At 36.0% G+C, this 15,210-nt stretch overlaps 1 protein-coding gene across 14 annotated transcripts in view; it reads right to left on the bottom strand.

Annotated features, from left to right (window-relative positions):
• The window catches only part of GRIA4 (glutamate ionotropic receptor AMPA type subunit 4), a 515,605-nt gene that overhangs the window by 353,910 nt on the left and 146,485 nt on the right, over positions 1-15,210 (bottom strand). Inside the window, exon 2 of one of the 14 annotated variants that reach the window (XM_067750881.1) lies at positions 12,226-12,395. The exons of the other annotated variants lie outside the window; for them this stretch is intronic. The gene's annotated coding sequence lies outside the window, so the exon portion shown is untranslated. The remainder of the gene's footprint in view (positions 1-12,225; positions 12,396-15,210) is intronic. 14 annotated transcript variants of the gene reach the window in all.

Genomic DNA, 15,210 nt, shown 5'->3' with positions numbered 1-15,210 from the left:
TTTTAAAGAGCTTTAGAACTCAAATCTAAGATACTGGCTTTCAGTTTGGCGCTGAAAAATATTGTACTTCATATAAATTCATAAAATTCATAAAATTTTATATAAAAAATATATTTTATTTATATCTTTTCTTCATTCATTCATCCATCAGTGAACATTTAGGTTGTTTCCATGCATTGGCTACTGTATATTAATATATAATAATGATGTATAATGATGCTGAAATGTACATGGGTATACAGATATCTCTTTGAGGTGGTGATTTCACTTCCTTTGGATATATACCCAAAGTGGCATTGCTGGATCATATGGTAGTCCCGTTTTTTAATTTTTTTGAGGAACCTCTATACTGTTTTTCATAGTGGCTATACCAATTTATATCCCTCTCTCCCCACAGTTTGTGAAGGTTCCCTTTTCTCCACATCCTTGCACACTTGTTATCACTTGTCTTTTTGATAATAGCCATTCTAACAGGTGTGAAGTGATATCTCATTGTCCTTTTGATTTGCATTTCCCAGATTGATTGATTTCTCTGATGTTGAGCATCTTTTCATGTATCTGTTGGTCTTCTTTGAAGAAATGTCATTCAGGTCTTTTACTCCTTTTTAAATCAGATTGTTATTATTGTTATTAAATTGTATGAGTTCTTTATATATTTTGAATATTAACTCCTTATCAGGTATATTATTTACAAATATTTTCTCCCATTATGTAGGCTGTCTTTTCATATTGTTGATTGTTTCTTTTGTTGTCCAGAAACTTTTTAGTTTGATGTTTATTTTTGCATTCATTGCCTGTGCTTTTTGTGCCATATCTAAAAATATCAATGCTATGACCAGTTTAAGTCTTTTATCCATTTTGAATTAATTTTTGTGAGTGGCATAAGATTGGGGTCCAATTTCATTCTTTTGCATGTGAGTATTAAGTTTTTCCAAAACCATTTATTGAGACTATTTTTCTTCATTGAGTGTTCCTGGCTCCTTTGACAAATATTAGTTGACTCTAAGTATATGGGTTTATTTCTGGGCTCTTGATTCTGTTCCATTGTTGTATGTATTTGTTTTTATGCCAGTATCATACTGTTTTAATTACAATACTTTGTAATGTAGTTTGAAATCAGGAAGTGTGGTTTCTCCAGCTTTGGTTTTCTTTCTCAAGATTGTTTTGGTTTGGGGGTCTTTTGTGGTTCCATACAAATTTTTAGGATTATTTGTCTTAGTTCTGTGAAAAATATCATGGGTATTTTTCTAGGGATTGCATTAAATCTGTAGATTTCCTTGGTGGAGGGACATTTTAACAATACTAATTCTTCCAATCCCTAAGCACGGTATATTTTTCCATTTATTTCTTTCATCAATATCTTACAGTTTTTGGTGTACAGGTCTTTCACTTTCTCGGTTAAGTTTATTATTAAGCATTTTATTGTTTCTTAAGCTATTGTAAATTTTTAAAAATTTATTTTTCAGAGAGTTCATTGTTAGTATATGGAAACTCAACCGATTTTGGTATGGTGATTTTATATCTTGAAACTTTACTGATTCATTTATTAGTTCTAATAGTTTTTTGGTGGAGTCTTTAGGATTTTCTATATATGAAAGCATATAATCTGAAAACAGAGACATTTTTTACTTTTCCCTTTCTGATTTGGGTGCCTGTTACTACTTCTTCTTGCCAATTGCTCTAGGTAGGACTTCCAATACTTGGTTCAATAGGAGTGGTGAAAGTGGGCACCTTTATTTTGTTCCTGATCTTTCAACTTTTCACCATTAAGTATGATGTTAGCTATGGGCTTATCATATATGACTTTTATTTTGTTAAGGTACTCTTTCTATGCTTTCTTTGTTAAGAGTTTTTATTATGAAAGGATGTTGAATTCTGTCAAATATTTTTTCTGCATCTATTGAAATAATCATGATTTTTATCTTTCATTCTATTAATATGGTTTATAATATTTATTGATTTGCAGATGTTGAACTATCCTTTCATCCCTGAAATAAATCCTATTTGATCCTGGTGTATAAACCTTTTAATGTGTAGTTGCATTCAGTTTGCTAGTATTTTGTTGAGAATTTTTGCATCTATATTTTTCTGGGATATTGACCTGTAGTTTTCTTTTCTTTCATGTCCTTATCTAGCTTTGGTGTCAGGTAATGCTGGCCTTGTAAAATGAATTTGAGAGTGTTCTTTTCTCTTCAATTTTTGGGAAGAGTTTGAGAAGGATTGGTATTAATGCTTCTTTAAATATTCACCCATGAAGCCACGGGTTCTGGGCTTTTCTTTGCTGGGAAGTTTTTGATTACTGATTAAATATCTTTACTTATTATCAATCTGTTCAGATTTTATATTTCTTCATGATTCTGTCTTGGTAGATTGTATGTTTCTAGGAATTTATCCATTTCTTAATACCATCTTAAGAATTGTTTCCTGGCTGTTTTGTAATTCCTTTGCTCCTTTCTTCATCTCTTGCTGTCTTTGTGAATTAATCATTTTCCATAGTGATTTTGATTCCCTTCTCTTTATGATTTGTGTAACAACTGTGGGTTTTTACTTTATGGTTACAATAAGGCTTACATAAAACATCTTATAGATATAACAGTCTATTTTAAGCTAATGCCAGCTTAACTTCAATAGCATACAAAGCTCTACCCTTTTACTCCTCCCCATTTTATGTTTTAGATGTCACAATTTCCATCTTTTTATATAATATATCCATTATGGTTATTTTTAATACTTTTGTCCTTTAATTTTTTTTTTTTTTTTTTTTGGTCATACACGGGCCTCTCACTGTTGTGGCCTCTCCCATTGTGGAGCACAGGGTCCAGATGCACAGGCTCAGCGGCCATGGCTCATGGGCCTAGCTGCTCCGAGGCATGTGGGATCTTCCCATACGGGGGCACGAACCCGTGTCCCCTGCATCGGTAGGCGGACTCTCAACCACTGCACCACCAGGGAAACCCTGTCCTTTAACTTTTGTACTAGAATTGTGATTAACATACCATCATATTACAGCATTGGAGTTTTCTGAATTTGCCTATATAGTTACTTTTAGCAGTGTGCCTTATAGTTTCATACATTTTCATGTTATTAATTAGAATCCTTTCATTTTAGCTTGAAGAATTCTTTTCAGTATTTCTTGTGAGGCAGATCTAGTGGTGATGAACTCCCTCAGCTTTTGTTTGTCTGGGAAAGCCTTTACTTCTCCTTCATTTCTGATGGACAACTTTGCCAGATAAAGTATTCTTGGTTGAATTTTTTTTTTTCTTTCAGCACATTGAATATATCTTCCCACTCTCGCCTGGCCTATAATATTTCTGATGAGAAATTCACTGATAGCCTTAGAGGATCTTTTATGAGTGGCAAACTTCTTAATTCTTGCTACTTTTATTATAATGTGTTTGGATAAGAACTCTTTGACTTTAATATGGTGACCTGTAAGCCCCATAATCTCAAATATACAAATCTTGCCCCTGATCTGGGAAATTTTCAGCCATTATTTTTTTAAGGAAACTTTCTGTCCCTATCTTCTTCTCTTCTCCTTCTATAACTCCCATAATTCATAGATTGTTTATCTTAATGGTGTCTCATAAGTCCTGTAGGTTTTCTTCATTTTCTTTTCTTTTTTTTTGTTTTTTAATGTTACTCTAACTTAGATATTTTCAAATTGGGTGCCTTCACACTCATTGATTCTTTCTCTTGTTTGGTTGAGTCTGATGTTGAAGCTTTCTATTGAATCCTTCAGCCAGTCATTATATTTTTGAGCTCCAAGATTCCTGTTTGGTTATTTTTATATTTTCTATCTCTTTGTTGAACTTCTCATTTTTTTGTATTGTTTCCTTGATTTCTTTAAATTGCTTACCTGTGTTCTCTTGTGGCTCTCTGAGAACCTTTAGAACAATTATTTTGCATTCTTTGTCAGGCAATTCATGGATCATCATTTCCTTAGGGTCAATTACTGGATATTTACTGTGTTCCTTTGGTGGTGTCATGTTTTTCTGATTCTTTGTGATCCCTGTAACCTTGGGTAGGTGTCTGCACATTTTAAGAAAACATCTCCTTTTCCAGACTTTATGGGCTGACTTCTTTATCTGTGAGTTGGGGAATGCTGGAACATTTTGTGACTCCAGCCTAGTCTAATACTACAGAGTGCCAAATGCAGGGGTGTGTGTGAGTGCTCCAGGTCTTGGGAGGGCATTGTGTCTCATCAGCTCAGGCAGCTGGGGTCTGTGACATTGAAAACTGCATGGTCCTTGGCAAGAGTTATGGGGGTTTCACATTGGCTACTAAGGCTGATGGTGGGGTTCTCAAGAGCACCTCCAGGTCCAGCAGCTAGGGACTGGGGAAGGTGGCAGTGGTGGCCAGAACCAGTGGTGTGCATACACTTGGCTGACTGCATACACACACACAGTGGTGAGAGCTGGGACCAAGAGGAGTCAGAGCCAATTGCAGGAGCACAAGCAGCTTCTGGAGCCCTGGTTGTTGGCATGTAGTCATGGAACAGCATGGCCTAGCTGCAAATGCATGTATGGTGGTGGGGGCTAGTGATAGGAATCAGGGCAGGCATCGTGCAGGTTCTTGACTACTAGGACAAGCTGCAGGCAACCAATCGCAGGGCAGGCCAGTGAAAAAGGTCAGGGCCAGATCCAGGCCGACAACAGGTGTGGGGACCTTGTTTGTTGGTGGGCACTGATGTGGCTACAGGGGCTAATAATGGGTGTGCACACAGCAGTGGGAGTTGGCTGCAGGAGTCTAGGCTGGCATCTTGCATGCACATAGCTGCAGAGGCTGGGACTGGCTGCTAGTACTGATCTTGGGTTCTGGCAGGAGGAGGAAGGAAGAGAACAGGAAGGGATTCAGGCAACTGGCATCTGTGAATGTGGAAATCTGTAGGACAAAAATTTCAGCCATGAAATAGGCAGGGGATCTGTAATGGTTGTTTTGATTGTTGGTTTCTTCAGCAGAGAAGTCTGCCTGTGCCCTTTGTGGGCCAATCTGCTGGGGTCCAGTAATAAAAGCTGTGCTAGTCTGCAATATCTTTAAAGGTTCTGAGATTCTTAGTAGTGAAGCCTACTGGGATCCTCTGACAAGCAGGCTACTGGGAACCAAGGTCATTCCTGCACATGGCTGTTATTGGTAGCCCCTTCCCTTCTTCCTTGTTCCTAGATGTCTCTAGATGTCTCAGCTTTGCTGGTCTCTGGATGGGGTGAAACCACAGTGGGTACTTTGTGCAGTTCCCTAAAAGACTGGGGAAGCTGGTCACTCACCCTCCTCTCCTTTTCTGGGCCAAGAGAAATCTCTTGGGTTGGGAGTTCCCTTTTGGCACTAAACAGTGCCAGTCTTGGGGAAGGGATGATGCAGGCAAAATGAAACTTTTCTTCCTATCGTTTCTGTGTGGTTGTTCTCAGATTTTTGCTCTATTGTGTTGTTGAAGCTTCGTAAGTGGACTCCTGAGCTCTGAGCTATTTTCATTTGTGGATAGCTTCCTAACTGTTGTTCTTTGTGGGAAAACAGAAGCCTGGGTCTCCTACACTGCCATCTTGGTCATAAAATTCTAAATTTATTAAATATCTCCACATTCCATCTGAATAACACAAGGACATTTAAGCATTTTAACCTAGAAATTGTGCTCCTGTCATACATGTTATTATTATTCAATATTGTAGTTCCACATGTGTTTAAATATTTTAAACATATCATAGCCTCTATCCAATGTTACTATTAACTGAAACCCTTGGTAATTTAACACTTCTTTGTGTGGATTATAGTTCTTACTCCAGGTGAATTGTCAACATGTTAGTTTCATAGCTTTGAACTGTGAGCTCATTTTAGCAAAGTCTGTCTGTGAGAATTTAGAGAAACCTGCTTGGATAAACATTTCTCAAAAGTGATTTTGCATTTGCCAAGCATCCCAGTGTATTTGTATATGTGGTGGTGGTGGTGGTGGCAGTGCTGGTGTGTGTGTGCATACATACCTGTAAATCTCAGTTTATGGTCTCTTGGAAAATGCAGAGTGCATAAATTTGTACAGGAAACTTACATGAGAGCAGACCATGTGTAAAAATTCTCATGAGAGACCATCATTATGATTATTTTTGTATACAGAGCTCCTGGCAAGCCACTAAAATTACACTCTCTCACTAAAGCTATAGCCTGATTTGTATGGTAGTCTTAGCTCCAACTTCATGCTACTTGTTGGTCCAATGTCTTTAAGATTATGTTCTCATTCAGACATTTAGTTCAAATCTCCTCAAGGGAAAGCCACAGTGTCCACTCTTGGTTTTAAATTATTATTGTTTTCAGTTCCCCAGTTCTGTCCTTTGGATATATACATTTTTATTTTCTTGTAAACTCAACATACATTTAAAAATTTTTTTTTTTTTTTTTTTTTTTTTTGCGGTATGCAGGCCTCTCACTGCTGTGGCCTCTCCCGTTGCGGAGCACAGGCTCCGGACGCGCAGGCTTAGCGGCCATGGCTCACGGGCCTAGCTGCTCCGTGGCATGTGGGATCTTCCCGGACCGGGGCACGAATCCATGTCCCCTGCATCGGCAGGAGAACTCTCAACCACTGTGCCACCAGGGAAACCCTATAACTGTTTTTAAAAAGTATGTTTATGTTATAGAATCAGTAATAATTCTGTAACTGAAAGTCTTTGCTGCATGTGTTACTGTATATGCAGATGTTGTGATCTAAGGTAGAAATTTCATCCAAACTTATGTTTGGCATAGCCTCTAAAATACTTTGCTGTTTCTATGAATTATCAATCCTAATTATGCAGAAATTTCCTTTTCTTGTAAACCTTCCCTGATTCCCTTAGGCTGAATTAGAGGCCCCTTCTCTTTTCTGCCCTCATACTCTGTGCATTTCTTAAAACACTGACCTTCCTTAGCTGTATTTGATATAGTTATTTTTGATATTGTCCATCCCTAGCAATAGCCATGAGATTCCTGGGAGTCTTATTCACCTTACATACCCCAATTGATATTGTGTTGACTGGACAAGTGAATAAATAAAGTACAATAATATTTTAAGGAAGAGTATCATTTTATATAATCTGATATATTATTCTCTCAGAAACTTTATTACTTCCTCTCTATTATTACATTGTAATAAAATTACTTGTTTCTCTCTTATCTACTAGGTTTGTATATACAATTAAGATTAGACATTACATGTTGTACACATATTGCATAAATGTTTATAAACATATTACAGAAATAATTGTTGGGTAATATTAATAAAAATTACATCTATTAATATTGGAGAAAGGGAATGTATTAATTTTATTTACCAGAAATGGAATGTGTTGAGTCAGTAAGTTCAGGGGAAGAGGAATAATCAAGCAAACATTGAGGAGAAGGAGGCAAGCTAAAACAGAGGAGGCTACAGGATATTTCCATTCCGATGATCACAGCAGTGAGGTAACTTAAGAATGTGTTGGAACAAGGCTATGTGGGACAAGAGTCTCAGGATAAATTGAACTACACAGGTCTCATTGCTAGCAGTCATGGTCATAAGCTTCCTCCTTATATTGATGATATTTTACCAATGCAAATAATGTTAAAAATGGCAATTAGAACAACAAATGAAGTAGTAATTACATTTTGCAGATAGAACTAGGGAAGAATTTGTGAGCCAGATATAGGTGAGGTGAGGATTGTAAAATAAAAGGCATTGTTATGCTGGGGATATTGGCTTGGTACTGCAAATCTGTTGTTTCTCCCTTCTCATGGATTAGTCAGTGTAAACATAATAGGTGTTTTGTGCTTATATGTTACTTCACCTGTTTTACCTGATGGTCATTATTACACTGGTGGATACCCAAGAATTAAACACATTCTCCCACTCTGATGGCTTTGGCAAATTGGCTGATGCTGTTAGCATTTGTGAAAATCTATTGCCTTGAATAATTTCCCCAACCTTTTCTGCTACAAGAAGGGTTAGAATGTGTCGGCAGAAGATTAAAAAAATAAAGATAACAACTTATTCCTTTAGATAGATCTTTACATTTTACAAAGAACATTCACATATATTACCTCATTCATCATTATTGATATTCTATTATTGTTACTCTTATCTTTGCATTGTGCAAATACATACTATAGAGATCCTGTACCATTAAAGCCCAACCAGACAAGAGCTGAGGCCTCTCTGGGTGTTGAGGGGCGTTGGCAGCAGCAGAGATCACAATTATCACACTGTTGCTTATTGTGGGGGAGCCAGCTTGCTCTGCCTGGGCTGAGTGGGCAGGTTGTACTGGCTGACCCATGCTCCCTGACTGGGGTGGGCTGGTGGGTATGTCTGGAAACTTCAGTTTTCCTGGAGCCTCTTGAATTTGGGGTTCACAAAGGAGAAGCCAGAGAATGCTGTTTGGTCGATGGGGTTCTTGTCACTGTAGGAGAAACATGGCTTCTGATCCAGGAACTCCTGGTTAAAGTTGCTATACATAACTTCTAGGAGTTAATTAGCAATACTAGTAATAGTGAGTTCCTAATAATACATTTCAGATTCATGATTCCAGTAACAATTGGATTAGATATCAATAAAATGTTGTCTTCATTAATGATCTAATGATGAATTTATCTTCAAAGGAATATGACTTCTCAGAATATCAAGTAGTAATATATATATATATTCGGGGGGTGTTCCTTGAGGGAGGACAGGAGAAATTTGAGCATGTTTATAGGTTGAGGAAATGGAGCCAGTAGAGAGGGAGATATAGAAAAGAAAGGGGGCAGTGATTAAGTAAGGCCCCAGAAAAATAGAATGTTTGGGGTCAGTGATGGGTATAAGGTTGGCCTTGAATGAGATGTGCAAGTGTGTGAAGGGTACCTCTTTCCATAAATTTCACAGATGAAAAGATTAGATAAGATGTATGTGGGCTGATAGTTTTCTAGTTGCACTGATATAAAAGACAATGTTGTATCACTGAGGTTTGATAAAGGTGTTTGTAAGTGGCACACATTTCAAATGGTTGCAGAGGGTAGGAGAGGAAACTAAAACAAGAACATATAAAATGGCTTATAAATTCCATGATGCTAAAGAACCATGCCTATTTTATCCACAACTGTAACCAACACAACATATTAACACAATACCTGGCATTTAGTAAGTGCCCTATAAAACCTTATTGAATGAATGACAAAACAATATGTATGATTAAATGAATGCTGACAAAAGACAAGATCAGAAAATATGAGTTGGAAGTGGCAGCAACTTAGAAATTCATGATTTTCTTCAGGCTCAACACAAGGATGGTGATCAAAGGGAATAATAAAGAGGAGTTGGTGTTTAGGAGTTTATTACTGTCTTTTTTCTTGAAACACATTATTGTCTTGGCTTACTTAACAGCACACTTTCTTGGGTCTCCTCTTATCTGAACACTGATTCTCAGTTTCCTTGCTTGTATCTCCCTGTCTGACCTCCTTCCTTTCCTTTCTTCTTTCCTTCCTTCCTTCTTTCCTTCGCTTCTTCTTTCCTTCCCTTTTTCCTTCTTTCCTTTCCTTTCTTTTCCAGCTTTACTGAGATATAATTGACACTATGACTTATCTTGAAATAATGACATAACCCTTCTTCTATACTCTTTCTTTAGATAATCTCATCTATTTTTATGATTTCAAATATCATCCATGTACCAATATATCCCTGACAAATATCATCTGTTTTGTCATCTCTGATGAGCTTCTGACTCAAATATCAATGCTTGACATCTCCCTTTGATTGTCTATCCAGCACTGAAAATCCAGCTGGGACAAAACAGAAGAATTTCATTTTTTTCCAGAACGTGGTACCTGTTTTCCCCAATCCTAGTTAAAAGCATGACCATTTATCAAAATGTTCTGTATTTTTATCTTCTTTTTGTCCCCATATTGAAGTCGTGAGCAAATCTTGATGGTTTTACCTCCAATATGTCTAAAATAATACCTAAGTCCCTTCAGTTCTCTATATCCCCATTACACTGCCATTATCTTGCCCAGTATACTACAAAAGTCTATAAGTATACTAACTATACTTCCTACTTCCAGTTTTCTTCCTCCCCAATTACTCTACAGTCAGCAGAGAATGCAAGTAAGATTGCATCTCATTCCTACTTAAAATTTCAGTGGCTTTTCATCATATTTAGAATAATATTCATGTGGTCTTAAAAACTTCTAATGATCTTGCCTTCACTAGTCTCATTGACCATTGTCCCCTCTCTCAGTACACTCAGCCAAACACTCCCTTTTCATCCCATGGTAGGGCCTTTGCCTTAGCTGATCCCTCTTCCTGGCCTTCCTATGGCTGGAATTTTCCCTGTTCTTGTCTCAGCAAAGATTCCAACTCCTCAGAGAGGAGCTCCCTGACACCTCTATGAAATGAGGCTCCCATAGCTACAGTTACTCTCTATCACATGATCTTTTTAAATTTTTTGTATAGTCCTTACCACTATTTGAAATTATCTTATTTATTTGCTTGCTTATGCATCTCTTTTATCCAGCAGAATAAAGGATCTACAAGAGCAGATAATTTGACTTCCTTGTTCACTGATGTATTCTCAGGTTCCAAAACTGGCACATGGAAAGTGCTCAATTAATATTTGCTAAATGATTGAAATCATGGTCTCTAGTAAAAGAAATAAGGAAATAAGACAGACTAGGAGAGGGTGGAATGACTGACTGGAAGCCACAAAAATCTACTTTCAGGTTGATGAGTTGACTTAAGTAGTTAAAAATTTTCATTTCTACTGTGAGGCTAGACAATTTACTTTCGATGTTTGTGTGTGTTCTCTCTTCCCTTTCAACTGTGTGCCAGTTTACTCTTAGTTTTTAATTAAATTTTAGTCTCTGAAAACTGCCAGCTATTATGACATAGAAATTTAATGATTCTATATAAGGAAACCGATTGTAGTCAAAATTATATATTAATTTTTTAACAATTTAAAATTCAGGTAATAGGACAATCCTCTCCTTCACAATTGAAAAAAACATACTTTTTTATTTCATATTTTTATCAGAGCGATGTTATAATTTCATTTTTATGCATTTAATTTTCACTACCTAGAAGATGATGAGGCTATGAGTTCACCCAGCAGCATAGATTCTGGAGCTGCTGGTGAAATTCTATTAATTCCTGGTCCTGCAACCTCTCCTGAACCTCATCCTGCACAGCTCCTGGTCCTAGAATTTCCTGACTACTGTTTTCCACCATGAGTTCATCTAATTTCTACCTGTTAATTTTTAGAATTCTGCCATTTATTTTTCTTCTAAAAGAAATATTATCACCCATCTGGATCTTTAAAATAATTTCCCTTAAAACACTAACAGTTTATATGAAATCTTTAAAAAGTCAGAAAGTATTCATTAAGCATCTTCCTCTTTCTCCAATTATTTGCTGTTAAAATGATAAGCTCCTCATAGTCAAATTTGAACAGGCTAAATCAGATGGTAGGTAGTGCATGCTGGACCCAGAATTCATTAATTTATGCCTTTAAGGCATTATTATAGGTTATTAATATATAAAAGCTAATTTTCTTAGATGTCTAAATGGTGGGTAGCTACAGTACATAAAGTTACTGAAGTTCTTCACCATAAATGACAAGTTGAAATGCAAATTACACAAAAATATTTCACCTTAATTATACCACAATTAAGTTCTTTCACTTTCTCAGAAATGTCTTCTCTGAAGATGCTCTGCACAAGGCCATCAAAGATCACAATGAAATATAATCATGGGCTGCACTTGTACAGCCCTGTACATGCTCCCCTTCAGTTTTATGGTGTCTCAGCTAGAAAGAAGATTTAAATTCTAAATTAAACTAATTGAAAGCTTAGTAAAATCATACAGACTTGTTTGCACATTTCTTTCTGCAGTCAGGCCATTGTAATGGAAACACATGGCTCATTTTTCTTTCAAGGCCTATAAAGGAATAAGCAGAAGCCTATTTGCAATATTCAGCACGAGAAACAAGATTCCATTCAGTGTAAGGTGGCTTCCTTGGCAATAGTTTGGGTGGTGTGAAGATCATATCTTTCTTTTACACTACTAATATATAACTGAAGGACTCCAACAAGTGAACCTTTAGAAGGAAAGAAGGTGAAAGGAGAGGAAGAAACCAATTCTAAAAAGCACCTAAATCATAGCAAGTATGTTTGGTTCTTTATTTGTCAAATTCCAATCATGAAGAAAGTGTAGAAGGAAGGGCAACCAGTGATTTACTGTTTAGCATTCAAGGATCTGGAGTATATTTTTACCTTTAAGTGGCTCCTTAATGGAAAAATTTGATTCATCATCTGTATTTTATACCATATAACTCGGTTGCATAATTTCAGTAGATTCTTCTTATGCTGGAGAAACACTTTTTCAAGGATCTTAAATAATACGTTGAAAGCTTTTCTTCATCAGAGGAGACACAGCTGTCTTCCTGAAAAGCATTTAAATACATCATGGAAGTGGTGGATAACATCAATTAAAAATGGAATGGAATAATATTTGCCAGATATTTGAGTGGGTTTTAGAAATTGTTCTCATGAATATTATGCTTCCTGAATAACTGAAATGTCATCACTTATTTTGGATGCAGAATTTGTGACATTTGTTTAATGTCTGTTGGTACTACTAGACATAATTCTGTGGCAGCAAGGATCCTGGCACCTTTTTTCCTCCAGCAGCCAGCATAGTTCTTGGCACATAGTTGGTGGTCAGCAAATATTTGCTGAATGAATAACCAAATCAATGGACACAAAGAAGAGGTTATGTGTGAAAGGTATTCGTGATTCATTAAGATATTTGGCCCTAACTAATATTTTGAATGAAGCAAGCAGCCATTTCAAGCAAATCTAACATGTAAAATTGTGTTTGCACAAAGTATAATTATGCCTCATTGTATTTAAGATGACACAATTTTACCAAAGTTAATTTACACACAGCTTGTTTGGAGCTCACAGCTTACATACTATTTTTTAAGATTTTTTTTTTTTTTGATGTGAACCTTTTTTTTTTTTAAGCCTGTATTGAATTTGTTACAATACTGCTTCTGTTTTATGTTTTGGTTTTTTGGCCATGAGGCATGTGGCTCTCTGACTTGGGATCGAACCCGTACCCCCTGCATGGGAAGGCAAAGTCTTAACCACTGGACCAGCAGGGAAGTCCCGCAGCTTACATACTTTTAATGGGACTGCCTGCTCTGTGCTTTAGGCTAAGGATACATGTACAAATGTTCTAATGTCATGTTCCAAGCATGAGGGAGCCATCCAGACAGCTAGCTGAAGAAGGGAAAGGGAAGACAACTTGACAATTATTAAACTATTGTGTGTCAGGCTCTGTAATAATAGTCATTTTATATTCATTATCTCATTCAAACTTTCTACAACCCTGCAAGTTATGCATTATTCTCATTTTTCTTTTCCTTTTTTAAAAATGAAATTAGGTAAAGTTATATAACTTGTATACAATTTTACATCTAAGTGGGGAAAGAGCAATTTTTAACCCAAGTCTGATTCCAAAGTTCATGCTTATTCTACTCTACTGCTTGAAAAGAAAATCGCTGGTGAAGCACTTCTTCCATTCTGCTCTGCTGAAGGGATTTTGGCCATTATACCCCTATACTACTGGAAGAGGCACGATAAGTGTACTTATACTTCATGGAAAAAGAAGTAGGTCTTACAGGATTATGGAAAACTGATGTTGTGTTAAAAAGCCACTTCTTAAAGCAAACCAAATTTTAGCTGTCAATTTAAAAAGGACAAACACATACATAACTCAGACAAGTAAGATTGCAGTATCCACTGTTTCAATTTTTTTTTGTAATTGTGCATTTCTAAAACACCCTGCACAAAATCCTGAAAGAGAATTTACAAGTAACAATGACTAGATGGAAATACTAAACATTTGCATGGTTTAGTTGGTTCATCTATAAAAACATCTACTAAAATATTTTTCCTGTTCTAGAATATAATATTAGAGCCAGTAGTCAGATGTTAGTAAATATCATAAAATGGTTGGTTTAATTGTGTGTTGTGATACATTATTTTGTCTATAATCAAATTTTAAGAACAATTGTCAAACATCTGGACTGTACACTGAGAAGGAAAACACAAAATAGAAACAATGAGCCACTCTAGTTACTTTTTCAGTCAAAGTTATATTTTTAAGCTTTTTGAGTTCTCAGAACCATTTCCAAAGTTTTCATAGTTAAATAAACTCTGATTTATAAAGCACTTTACTGCTTTGCTCTAAGCTATTAGGATATTATAGAACAGAATGGTGTCTAATAAAAATGCTATTTCATTCCCTATGATATTAAACCATGATTTATTATTCAAAGAATATTATTTATAATTTGCTTTGACTGTGTTTGTGTGTGTGTCTGAGTGTGTGTGTAATGAAAATAGAAAACACTTTTGGGTTTTGAGAAATTAGAATATGCCTTAGTATAGTAATCACTACAATCACAATACTTTTAAAAGCATTAAAGCTTGAAGTATTTATTTCCTTGCTTTTATATTAAAATAACATTTTTTCTAATAACTATTCTTAGAATAGTTAAAATCCCTCATGACCAAACAATCAGACTTTATATTAGAACATAGACTTTTGAAAAAAATTGAAATTTATGTACATCTGTTTCTTAGCCAATAAAATGAAGAGAAGTTTATTCATTCTATCCAAAGGAAAATAAATTATGCAATATGAGATTTCATTATGTATATAAAGAAATTTATGTCAAGGGTTGAAGAGACTGACAGACATGTATACTGTAAGATATAGTACACAGGGAGATTCTAAAATTTTTCTAAACAACTTATTTGGTACGCTACGAAAGAAAAGAGATTTCAGAAATTATATAACACTAAGATCCACGGTTTTCTGAAAAATCATGAACTTTTCAGACACAATAGTTTTCTAACATAACCAACCATGTTTTTAGAGAAGTGCACAATAATAAATGTTTTTTTCAGTTTGGCTCTCCAGCCACCTGTTTATTCACCTAACATTAATGTCCTCTAAATGACAACTGCAAAATTCAACCACTGCAGGTGCTAGGTGGGGAATGTGGATGGGTGAAACAGGGAAGTGTGGTGACATCAGCAATGAACTTGAGAGGACTTGCCCATTTAAGGGGGCTAGCCACTCTCATCTCCATGTAATTGTGGCAAGAGGGATTAATGGCTCAATGTGGCTGGGAATTCAGAATTTTTGACAAAATATTTAAATATGAATATTTGTGAGTAATCGGC

This window comes from Pseudorca crassidens, chromosome 9 (genome assembly GCF_039906515.1).
Source record: "Pseudorca crassidens isolate mPseCra1 chromosome 9, mPseCra1.hap1, whole genome shotgun sequence".
Lineage (NCBI taxonomy): Eukaryota > Metazoa > Chordata > Mammalia > Artiodactyla > Delphinidae > Pseudorca > Pseudorca crassidens.
This window is presented reverse-complemented; position numbering and strand designations above follow the sequence as displayed.